Source organism: Chiloscyllium plagiosum, unplaced genomic scaffold (assembly GCF_037043375.1).
Source record: "Chiloscyllium plagiosum isolate Xiang-an unplaced genomic scaffold, Cpla_swu_hap1 HiC_scaffold_46, whole genome shotgun sequence".
NCBI lineage: Eukaryota > Metazoa > Chordata > Chondrichthyes > Orectolobiformes > Hemiscylliidae > Chiloscyllium > Chiloscyllium plagiosum.
In genome coordinates this window covers 19530802-19542933 of record NW_028270184.1, presented here as the reverse complement: position 1 = coordinate 19542933, position 12132 = coordinate 19530802, and the positions used below count along the sequence as shown (strand labels likewise).

General features: G+C 46.5%; 1 long non-coding RNA gene across 1 annotated transcript; it reads left to right on the top strand.

Annotated features, from left to right (window-relative positions):
* Nucleotides 1–703: 703 nt before the first annotated feature.
* Nucleotides 704–4410, top strand: LOC148136287 (uncharacterized). The gene is made up of 3 exons (XR_015754600.1): nucleotides 704–933; nucleotides 1033–1152; nucleotides 3894–4410. It is a non-coding gene; the product is annotated as an uncharacterized LOC148136287 (long non-coding RNA).
* The last annotated feature ends 7722 nt before the right edge of the window (nucleotides 4411–12132 follow it).

The following is a 12132-nucleotide window of genomic DNA, read 5'->3' as shown; positions in this document are numbered from 1 at the left end:
AGTCAAATAAAAATAGCATATATATATATATATATATATATTTGTCTGTGCAATAAAGAGCACACCCCATCAATAAACTAAAATTAAGGCGAATTTGTTTTGTGGAGAGACAGCAGAAGCTTAATTCTCCTTGGAGCTGAGAAAGTTAAGCAGTGATTTAGTTGAGATGCAGACTCATTTCTAGGATACTTAATTTTCACAGTGAAAGAGAAGTTGTCACAATTTTTGGTCACCACTATTAGGTAATTGGCAAATAATGCAGGGCGAAAATGTGACGATTATTTCATCCATCAACTTCTGAGCATTCGAGACAGCTGGATACAGATTCAGCAGCTATTCTGAAAAGTGTTTTGGAATTTAACGCTTTAAAGAAGGATTTGGACAAGTAGCAGGGGAGTTGGAACAGATTTGCAGCATCTCCGGAGGGAGAGAGTACAGCTCCAATGGGCTGGATAATTCCCAGCCCCTGTGCTCTGTGTTACTGCCACATTCACAGTGAATGATAAAGCACATCCCCAGGGAGAGAAAGGAAAGACAAAAGTATTGGGGGCGGGGGCGGGGGCGGGGGGGAGGGTGAAGATGGCAGAACAAACAGAAGCGGCTGTTCATCCAACCAATGGGAGTGAATGAGGGGAGGGGCTAGCGGGACCTCACGTGATCATTAACACCACACGTGACTGAGGTGTGGTGTGAGTGCGGGAGTTACAATGGAAAAAGGGAGAAAATTGGAGTCAGACTGACCTGGGAGGTTTTAGGTTTATCCGATGAAGGTGGTTAGACCCTAAAGAGAAACTCGAGATCTCGCGTTTCTAGTAAATGTGGAATTTAGGCAGTGATATGCCTGGATTACCGCCGCCATATTTATGGAGGGGGGAAGCGATGCAGCTACGCGCATGCGCCTGTTCTATTTGGGGCGGGATGATTTGAAGAGAGGTATTTACACATAAAACTCAAACCAAAAGAAATGTTTGTCATTTCTAGATTTCTACTCTGGGCCGACCGTGATTTTTATTTTGTGAATTCATTTTACAGGATATTAATTCAGAATAATTGAGTGCGGGATCGCAAAACAAGTTGTGACAGTCCAGCAGAGTCTTTCGGATCTGATCATGGATCTCAACATCATTGGCATTTAATTGTGGAAGGAAAAAGGTTTGTCTGTTTTGTCTGTGGGGAAAATATTTCTGATATGTTTGTAAATCAAAAAGCAGCAAGTTCAAATTCGTGGTTAAATTACCACAGATTTGTCCAAAATACACCTCGCCTCTTTGAAAGAACTGTCATATTTCCTTCCAGTCATCCAGTTCATAATTTTAACCAATAAATTCCGTTTTCTCGAATACTGCAAATTTGATTTTAAAATTCCTTGTGGTCTCCATCAGAAAGTGACATGGGCCCAATCAAACTAGCCAATTAGTAAGTGATACTTGCAGTGTTTTCTTACAGATTTTAAAAATAATATATCAGCTAAAGTACAGGTAGAAGCTTTTGAGTAGAACAGAAATGTTTGAAACTAAGGAAGATCCCAGTTCTATTGGATTCTCTGTAAAAGGAGTAACAAGCTTAATTTTGAGAGAAGTCATGACAGGAGACTTCAGACCCCTGGTGTGTTGCTCTTGTATAACGTGTATATATAAGGGATGATTCTAGTGTCGCTGATGGCAATGTATACAGGAAGTGTGTCCACCTGTAGCTACTGGCTAACCGCTTTGCAGAGCTGGAGCTGTGGATGGACTCACTGTGGAGCATTTGCAATACTGAGAAGTTATTTTGGATTTATTTAAGAATTCCCACCTCCAAAGCCTTTCACAATTTGTCTATGTTAGTTAGTTAGTGGAAAAGTTCAGGAATTCAAAGAAACTGCAAATGCATTTCGTTGGAATATTAGGGGCAAGAGAACAACCAGAGAAAGAGCAGCGCCCATTGAGGATCAAAGTGGCAGACTGTGTGGAAGCAGGACTGAGATCTATTTGAACAAATTACAATAGAAGCGGAAGGAAGTCTTCAGGGTTTTAGCAGACTTGAAATTGAATTCTTGATCAGGCTAAAATGATATGTATATCAAATGAGCTGTGGGAGGCTCAGGAGGAAATTTCAAGGGCCCTGACATCAACTTACGAATTGCCTGAGGACTGGAAAACAGCTGATATTCTAGAAGTAAAGAAGAGTGGTCAGGATAGACCAGGGAACTGTAGGCCAGGAATCTGACATCCATGCCAGGAAATGTCTTGGAAAACATTCTAAGGGACAGAAATAATCACCATTTGTTGAGATCACAACGAATTGGGGAAAGTCAGCATAGCTTTGTCAAGGGAGATCAGCTCTAACTGATGGAGTTTTCTGAGGACTTGGCAAAATGTGTAAATAAAGCTAATGCACATGATGTAGTCTACAGCTATTTTTGGATAATATAGACAAGCTGGTCAGATTGGCACAGCAATGACAAATGGAATTTAATCCTGAAAGATATGAGGTGGTTAATGTTGCAAGAATAAACAAGGTAAGGGAGTAGACAGTGAGTGTAGTATCTTGAGAAGTACAAAGGATCAGAGGGATATCAGTGTGCATGTTAGAAATCTTTGAAGAATACAGGTGATAAGATGGTTAGGAAGACAGAAAGGATAGTTGTCTTTATTAAGTCAAGCATTGAATACCAGCACAAGGAGTTTGAGGGAGTTGCATAAAATGTTGGACCACATGCTTGTGTACTGCATGCTGTTTTGGCCACTGCGCAACAGGAAGGATATGATGGTAATAGAGAGAATACACAGGAGGTACACTAGAATGTTGACTGAGATGGAGCCTTCCAGCTATGAAGGCAGACTAGATAGGCTGGGTTTATAGATTCATACAACATGGAAACAGACCCTTTGTTCCAACCAGTCCATTGCTGACTGTAATCCCAAGCTAAACTAGTTCCACACTTTGAACTGAAAAGATTGAGTTGTTCACTGTTAGGAGATGCACAGAGAGAATAGAAAATAAGAAACATTTGCTCTTAGTAATTAGATCAATAACCTTAGCTTTAAGGTTGAAGTCAGAAGGTTAAGAGGAGCTTTTAAGTCTGATTTATTTTACCCAGAAGTTGGTGGGAGTTTGGACCTTGCTGCCTGAAAAGGTGGTTCAGTTAGGAACCATCACAATATTGAAGAAGTATTTGAATGGTCACTTGAAGCACTAGAGTATCTGCTGCTGTTCCAGCTGTCTGCCCCCAGGCAGTCTGTCTCTCCTATGAAAGCAGCCATCATGTGTCGATGTTGAACTGGGGTTGGCAAGGTCAGAAGTTACACGACACCACATTATAGTCCCAAGAGGTTTATTTGGAATCCCAAGGTTTCAGAGCACTGCTGCTTCTTCATGCACAGTGTCACTCTGAACACTTGTGATTTAAAACAAACTGTTGGACTGTAACCTGGTGTCATGAGACTTTTGACCTTGTCCACCCCAGTCCAATCCCGGCACCTCCACATCGCTACTACAACCCACCTACAGGTGAACTAGCGAACTGAAACCAGCTGCAGGAGGCTGAGGGAGCAAACTGGTTTTGGAGGAAACTAATGGTGGGGATGGGTTTGTATTGCAGATGAGGGTGGAGCGAGAGTCATAGAGAAGTACAGCATGGAAGCAGACCCTTTGGTCCAAGTCGTCCATGCTGACCACATATACTAGGTTAATCTGGTCCCATTTGCCAGTACATAGCCCATGTCCACCTATACCCTTCCTATACATATACCCATCCAGTTGCCTTTTAGATGCTGTAATTGTTCCAGGCTCCACCACTTCCTCTGGCAGCTTATTTCATACATGCACTACCCTCTGTGTGAAAAAGTTGCCCCTTAGGTTGCTTTTAAATCTTTCCCCCTTCACCCGAAAGCTATGCCCTCTAATTCTAGATTCCCCACACGCCAGAGGATTTGGAACTGGGGGCCAAGGTAAACCGAGGCAAGAGCAAGGCCATGCTCTTCAGGAACTGGACCAACCAAAACATTCCTGAAGAAGGGCTTATGCCCGAAACGTCGATTCTCCTGTTCCCTGGATGCTGCCTGACCTGCTGCGCTTTTCCAGCAACACATTTCCAGCTCTTCAGGAACTGGACCAACCAATCCTCAATCCCCTTCACTGTCAGGACCGACCACCTGAAAGTGCTGGGTATTTGGTTCGGGGGGTGGGGGGGCTGGGGTGTGCACCGAGTCTTGGGAGGAGCGTATCAGCAAAGTGAGGTTGAAGCTACGGTCGCTCTCCATCGCGGGAAAAAACCTGGTCATCAGCTGTGAGGCACTGTCATTGCTATTATACATGGCACAGGTCTGGCCTATTTCCAGAACCTGTGCCGCTGCAGTCACCAAGCTGTGCGTGGATCCCCGGTACGCAAACACCAAGTGTCACTACGTACTGAGGTTCTACCTGTCCCCGGTGTTCCGAAGGATGGGCCTGGCCTCGCTGCCGTGGAACGCTCCGAGTAGTTGGACCGTTCCGTATCAACTGTCCTTCGTGGAGAAGTTTATGAAGAAAAACACCTTTGACCACAAGTCCATCAGGAAGTGGTCAGCACGTAGTGTCCTTGAGACCCTTCGGGAAAAGGAGAGGGCGGATCCTATCGAGCGGTTCCCTGAGCAGACTGTCAAAGCCATTTGGCAGAATGCCTCATTGCCAGAACTTTCCAACAAGCACCAAGACATGGCTTGGCTGGTGGTGAGAAGAGCTCTGCCTGTGAGATCCTTTATGCACGCCTGGACTCTCAGCTGCACCGCACGCTGCCCTCGAAGCAGCTGCGGGGGGAGGGGGGGGGGGAGACGAGACTGTCACACCCTTCCTTCTGGAATGTGCCTATGCAGAAGAAGTCTGGAGAGGAATGCAGTGGTGTTTGTCGAGGTTCATCCCAAGCAGTGCCGTGACGCGGGACTCCATGCTCTACGGTCTGTTCCCCGGGACGCACACTGAGGCGAACATCAACTGTGCCTGGAGGATCATCAGCTCGGTGAAGGACGCTCTCTGGGCGGTCCGAAACCTGTTGATCTTCCAGCTAAAAGAGTTGACCCCGACTGAGTGTTGCAGACTGGCACATTCCAAGGTCCAGGACGACATGCTGAGGGACGCGCTGAAGCTTGGAGCAGCTGCTGCCAACGTGGGGTGGGGAAAGACCACCGTGTAACGTCTGCCTGCCTAAAGAAGAACAGGGGGCCCGCGCAGTCATTTGGGCTCTGCTGATGCCTCAGCTAAAAATATAATTGTACAGACCTGTAAATAGGAATGATTACTCTGTTTCGGTATGCAAAGAAATGGAATGTTTATGTATGGCATGTTCAACTGTACAGACCATCAAAGTATTTTATGAATTAAGTATATTATTGAAATAAAAAAAAGTTTAGAACACAAGCCCCAAATGTTGAAGTGATCACTGCCTGTCAGTCTGCCTTCCCTGGCCATCTCTGTATAGGGGTAACCTTGGAGACAGAGCTTTCTGGGGAACCTCTGGGGAGTTTGGCTTCTGTTCAATTGATTGCTTCTCATCTTAGGTTCTCCAAATTGTTTTTTTTCTGTTGTGAGCTGCTCCTGATCCTGACACTTTGATCTTCTTTCACAGCGGATTGGATGGAGACTTCAACTGAACATCATGTCAAAATCTGACAGACTGACCCCCCCCGCAGGGCTTAAAAATCATCAGCCTTCGACCATCAAGGGAGAAATGTTCTGTCTGCGGAAAGCTTTATTTAGAATGTGATTGAACAAATTCTGAGACACTTGCAGCTGCAGTGAGTGTTCCAGTACACTGTCTGTGGAAAGAGCTCTAACCAGTTAGACAATCTGAAAATACATTACACCATTCAGTGACAAGACACTGTTCATGAGTTCTGTATGTGGGTGTGATTCCTAACAAACCATCCCATCTGGTTTGTAACTAGAGTGCCACGGTGGCTCAGTGATTAACATTGCTGCCTCTCGGCACCAGGGGCCCAGGTTCAATTTCAGCCTTGGGCTGTGTGGACTTTGCACATTTTTCCTATGTTTCCTCCGGGCGCTCTGGTTTCCTCCCACAATCCAAAGATGTGCAGGTTAGATGAATTGGCCATGCTAAATTGCCCGTAGTGTTCAGGGATCTGTAGGTTAGATGCACTAGTCTGGGTAAATATACGGTAGGGGAATGGGTCTGGGTGAGTTACTCTTCAGAGGGTTGGTGTGGACTTGTTGGGCTGAAGGGTCTGTTTCCAGACTGTAGGGATTCTAATTCTAACTCACTCCTGGGTATCTGTTATTCTATACATAAACCACTCCGAACCCCTTGATTAGATTCTAGTCTGTAACTCACTCCCAGGTATCTTATTCTATATATCAACTATCTTTAAAGCTGTCAAATTAATTCCTCCTATAACATGTAGCATTCAGTTTCTGTGCTGGTAAAATGCTTTTTCTCTTCCTGCTCCCCCACCACCTGACCTCAGCGATAGCATGGCCTACCCTATTGGGCTGTGGGAAAATTGGCTTTCAGCTCATTCATGATCAACAGGAAAGACCAATTTTACTTGCTGATCTACCTAATGACAAGGAGCTGATGTTTGTCACTTAGAAAGGTTGGATGCTGGGAAGTTGTTTCTGTTATGTAGGGAGACTAGGACACATGGGAACAGCTTTAGAATTAGTGGGGGTCAATTTAGAATGGAAATGAGGAGACATTTCTTCCATTTTTTTTTAGGAGAGTGGTGGGCCTGTGGAATTCATTGCCATGGAGTGCAGTGGAGGCTGGGACGTTAAATGTCTTCAAGGCAGAGATTGATAAATTCTTGATCTCGCAAGGAATTAAGGGCTACGGGGAGAGTGTGGGTAAGCGGAGCTGAAATGCCCAACAGCCATGATTAAATGGCGGAGTGGCCTTAATGGGCCGAATGGTCTTACTTTCACTCCTATGACTTATGGTCACCAATGCAGACCATCAGGGAGTCTGGCTGTATGTCATCAAGCTAACAATCTCTGGCTTTGACCACTGTATTGAAAAAGTAGGCCACAGACCTACTGTGGGTTATGTGGTTGCTAGGCAATGGGCTCATTATTTCCTTGCATTTCCCTTCTACCATGACCTACATCTGAGAGTCTGTAAGCCTCCACAGGGATTAGCTACAAGAGTAAAGCTTCCTTTACACTATTCCCCATCAAACACTCGCAGGGACAGGGAATATATACAGAGTAAAACTTCGTCAACACTTTTCCCCCATTAAACATTCCCCAGGACAGGGATAGTTTGGCTTGAGATGCAGAGTAAAGCTCCCTCTACACTGTCCCCTATCAAACACTCCCCAGGACAAGGACAGCATGGCATTACATACAGACTAAAGCTCTCAGTACTCCTATCCCAGACTGAGATGAGTGTATTTATGCCCCTGAAGGTACAAGTGGGTAGAGAGAACCTGAGGGAGTTGGACCTTTTGACCCAGGAGACCCTGCACGTCCTGTCCCGTAATCAGGGTCCCTGGGGTAAAGCTCTCGGACCATCCACCCAGGATCACTGGGCGACCATCCCGCAGCACCTGAGTCTGCGGCTGATCAACCCAGATGGGCGGCGTGAATCATCAGCTCTGGAAATCTGGCCCCAATGGGTAGATGGCAATGGGGAGGTGGATGCATGGACCCACAGACAACCACCTTCCCCCCCACCCCTCAACAGCTCCGGGAAGATCGGCTTGGAGGTGATGAGTTCTGGAAAAGTGGGAGGGTATGGTACAAGGGGAAAGGATCAGAATACATTCGCAGATGGATCCAGTGGTGTCCTGACCTCAACCCCTTCCACTCGGTCCGTGCCTGGACCCTGTTTCCAGTGGCTGTTCAACCTGGTGGGGGGGGTGCAGCAGCACCTTTCAGTTCCCGTGCTCCTGGCTCCGGACATCAGAGACGAGTTGCAACTCCCTACTCAGCACTCCCACCACTCCCCCAGCTCCTCAAGTTCCCTGTACAGAGTGTGATTCCACCTGCAGACTGCTTTAATAACTGGCCCCTGTCTGTTGTGGATGCCCTGAAGGAGTGGGACACCGTCCACCTACGTGAATCTCATAGTGCATTACTCTCAAAGAAGGACCCTTGGATGAGGCGAGCACGTGAGTGTTCATCGAGGATTGTCAGTTCATGTGAGGGAAAGGGGGTTGGATAGAGAGAGAGAGAGAAACTCTCCCTCCTTCCTAGGATCATTCCCACTTCATGGAGGTCACTGGCTTTAATTTTCACGCAGCCTCTTATCTTCTTGGTCACCAAGGGCTCGTGCACACTCTCTTTCTCTCTCTCTGTAACCTCTTCCAGCCCATTTCTATCTCAGTAATCTTCAGCCTCTACACCCCTCGGTACCTCCTCCAGCTCATACCCCCTCCCTATCTCTGTAATCTCCTCCAGCTCTACACCCGTTGCTATTCCAAGACCTAAGGCTTTCTGGCCTGTTGCTAAGTTTCACATTTCTAGGCATCAGTCCTATTCCGCAGATTTTTAATCCTTCTGTTGATAATTTCAACATTGAAGCCCACACCTTTCCCGACACACCTTTCCACTCCAGCCCTGACTGTTCCCCTCTTTCCCCACACCAACCTCCAAAAGACATGAGTCTGTTCCTGCTTCCAACTCACCGTAATGTTCCCCTGTGGCTGTGCCAACTATTACTACCTGCTGGCTCCTGGGGTGGAGTACTGCAATTACACCAATCACAGTGCTTGGGAGAAGTGGGGCTTTAGTAGTAGGTCTATATTACTTACATGGCTAGTCACATATCCTGCAACAAGCTACAGACCCTTGTGGGCTGTTGCTAACGAGGAGATGGGACCTAGCCAGGTGTCTGAGTCCTATTACTTAAGGATAAGATAGGAGTTGGACAGGGTTGGGACCCAAGCCAGTGTTGAGATGGCAATGGAATTGGACCTTTTTGCTAAGGATGTTGGTAGATAGGGTATGGGGCCGAAGGTTAAGGATGGAAAAGAAGTTAGTCAGGACCTGACGCCTGTGGCTAAAGATGCAAGCGGAGTTGACCATAGTATGAGGACTTTGTCAAGGATGAGATGGGGATTGGTCAGGATTTTGGACCGAAGCTAGGGATGAAATAGAAGACAGCTATAATATTGGGCCTGTTGCTGAGGATGAGCCCAGAGTTGTTGAGGGTTTGGGGCCTGTTGCTAAGGAGAGACAGAAACATATCTGTGGGTTTTGGGCTGTGCTGAGAATTAGGCAGGAATTGGTCAAAGGTGACAGGGACAAGGAGTTTTCCAGCTCACCTCTCTGTTTCCTTTACTCCCAGGACACTGTTATCAGTTAGCAGAGGAACTCACCGATGATGTCCTTGGTTGCTTCAAAACTTGTTGAAAACTGTGCAAGTGAGTATAACAGTGAACCAGGACCAAGCTGCAATCAGAATGCCGAGGGCACAGGCACCGTCAGAGGGTCAGTACTGAAGGAGTGCGTACTATCAATGTTGCAGGAGCGGGCACTTTGAGGATCAGTGTTGAGGGAGCGGGCAGTGTTGGAGGATTAGCTGAGAGAGGGCACTGTCGAAGGGTCATTGCTGAGGGAGCGGGCATTGTCGGCGTGCCAGCACTGAGGGAGCGGGCACTGTTGGCAGGCCAGCGCTGAGGGAGCGGGCACTGTCGGCGGATCAGCGCTGAGGGAGCGGGCACTGTCAGCGGGTCAGCGCTGAGGGAGCGGGCACTGTCGGAGGGTCAGTGCTGAGGGAGCAGACATTGTTAGAGGGTCAGGGCTGAGGGATTATATTTTATCTAATTCTTGTTGATTTTTCCAGACACACTTAATATCGAATGACAGCTGGATAAGCAAACTGTACATCAGAACATTCAATGGTAAGTCTAACATAATTAAATCAGCTAAAATCTCTCCCATATTTGGAGACAAACGTGCCCTGCCAGTCTCTGTTGCACACGCCCTCACTGACCTCAGTTCCCCACCCTCCATCCCCACAATCTCTGTGTCCATTCAGGGATATGATTGGATAACATTGGTTTGAAGTGGAAGCAATCCAGTTCCCACTGGTACAGCCCCAAACACAACTCCGTGTCTGAACTGGGAGCAGATTGCAGCAAGACATCATAGAGAGAGAGAAAGACTGGGAGAGACATAGAGATGTACAACACAGAAACAGACTTTCTGGTCCAACTTGTCCATGCTGACAAGATATCATAAATAAATCTCACCTCATCTGCCAGCATTTGGCCCACATCCCTCTCAACCCTTCCTATTCATTTACTCATCAAGATGCCTTATAAGTGTTGTAACTGCACCAGCCCCCACCCCTTCCTCTGGCAGCTCATTCCATTCTTGCACCCTCTGTGAAAAATGCTGTGTGTGGAAATGGATTCTGTCAGACATCCAGGCTGCTGAGACACTTATGGCTTCACCCTGGAGAGAAGCCATTCATTTGTTCTGAGTGTGGGAAAGGATTTAGTCAATCATCCCACCTGCTGAGACTCCTTGGCAGCCACACAGGATAAACACTTTATTAACACTGACTGCAGCTGTTAATTTTATCAAATACTGAGTAAACTTGTTGGTGACTGGAGAACACATAAAGAGACATTTACTGACAAAGTCAGGGCAGACAGACATGAAATGTCTTACTCCTTAATTAAATCTATACCAAATAAAGATTGATTTCTGTTTCTTCTTTCACCACAACAGCCTTTCTTTGTGCAGGGGGATAAATTACAGATAGACGTGTTTCTGTAACTGTCCAAAGAAGCAAGTTATGCTGAAAGGGCTCAGTTAATTTGTATCTGGTAATGTGTAATGTGGAAGACTTAAATTATATCAAGGTAAATCATCCCCTTGAGAACAGGGACTATCAAATGTAGACTGAAGAATACGGGATAGGGTTGGAGATGTGGAATGAAGTCACATTTGACAAAATGATGGGCTAACATCAGATAAGACCACTGGCCATGAAGGTTTACATCCCATGATTCTAAAACAAGCATAAATGGATAGAGAATGCATTGGTTGTAATTTTCCAAACATCCTTACATAGTGGATTAGTCCCAGCAGTTGTGAGAATGTCAGTTTATAGAGTCATAGAGTCCTGCAGCACTTTGGCTCAAACTGGTCCACGTGGACCAAAATGTCTCTCCATGCACAGCCCATTTCCCTGCACTTGGCCTGTTTATTGTAAAAGGGAGGAAACCTCCTGGAATCTGAGAGAAACAGGAGCAGGGATGCATTGTTGCAATTATACAGGTCCTTGGTGAGGGCACACCTGACATGTGGTGTGCAGTTTTGGTCTCCTTTTCTGAGGAAGAATGCTCTTGCTCTTAAATGAGTGCAGCAAAATTTTATCAGACTGATTCTGTAGATGACTGGACTGACATATGAGGAGAGATTGATGAAGTTGGGATTATTTTTGCTGGAGTTCAGATGAATGAGGGGAGATCTCTTAGAGATTTCAATGCTAGAAGGAGGAGACAGAGTAGATGCAGGGAGGATGTCCCAATGGTGGGTGTGTCCAGACCCAGGGGTCATAGTCTGAGGATTTGGGGTGGACCATTTGAGGAGACATTTCTTCCCCCAAAGAGTGCGCGCATGGAATTCATTACCACAGGAAGTAATTGATGCCAATACATTGACGAGGCGGCTAGATCTTGCACTTCGGGCGAATGTGATCAAAGGTTATGGGGAGAAAGCAGAATTAGGCTATTGAGTTGGACAATCAGCAATGATGGCGATAAATGGTGCAGCTGGCTGGAAGGACCAAATTAAATCATCGTGCTCCTACCTTCTATGTTTCTATTGGTTGGAGGACCATCCAGTTCCAGCTCGGTTATCCCGCTCCACCACTCATTCACTCCGACTCGTTGGAGGATCATCGTTTCCAGCTCCCTCATTCAGCCCTGTCCTTCAGTCACTCTGACTCATTGGAGGACCATCCGCTCCAAATGGGACATCCAGTCCTGTCCCCTCCCCCCTATTGATGCAGAACCGCTGTCAATTTGCTGCAACACTGGGCGATGGAGCAAACGGTATGTGGTGGTCCACTCTGTGGGTGGAACATCATGGCGGGTGTGATCATCCTTCAGTTTATGGAGCTGGAAGGGTGGATTAGGAGGTTTTGTAAACATGTTGAGAATAATTTAACCACTGAAAAGTAAGTCACTGTTGCGCCGTTTG